Consider the following 635-nt stretch of genomic DNA (forward strand, 5'->3'; position numbering starts at 1 on the left):
TATTTGTTATCATGTTTAGGAACCGTGACATTTTAGTGAAGGGAGCAGATCGTAGTTGATAGTGATCCGTGACTAGGCGCACGGTTCAGCACGCATGTGTTCAGAGGATTAATTGCAAAATTTAATAGAGTACAAGTTTTATCATTTGTACGTGTTTACAAACTCAAGCGATTTTAAAACAGAGCAAATAACAGAACAAACACAGCTTTGACAAAGATTAATCCATATCCATATTAATTTATATAGTGAACACACTCAGACGAATTGGAGAAACTGAGGAGGAGTTTCAACATCTGGAAAAGCGGTTGGAAATTGAAAAGATCCGATGACCAACTTCCCGGCAGCAACAGAGTTGGACTTGAGGAATGCAGTTGGGAATCATTTTAAACAAGAAATAAAAACAAAAATGAATAATTTCCTTTAAGTTCACTGTTGGTTGTTTTATTTGTTAAAATAAGTAAACCAGAAAAATAAAAGGAAAAAAATTGGGAGAGACTGATAACGTCAGTCAGAAGAGAGAACAATGTAAAATTTACCGTCCCTCCCATAGACCCTCCCATTAGAAACACCCTCGCATTAGCGTTAACTGTTTTTTTGTAATTTGATGCAAAGGTGATATAATACAAAGAATAGTG

This window comes from Sinocyclocheilus rhinocerous, unplaced genomic scaffold (assembly GCF_001515625.1).
Source record: "Sinocyclocheilus rhinocerous isolate Xijiao unplaced genomic scaffold, SAMN03320098_v1.1 scaffold3354, whole genome shotgun sequence".
NCBI classification, from domain to species: Eukaryota; Metazoa; Chordata; class Actinopteri; order Cypriniformes; family Cyprinidae; genus Sinocyclocheilus; species Sinocyclocheilus rhinocerous.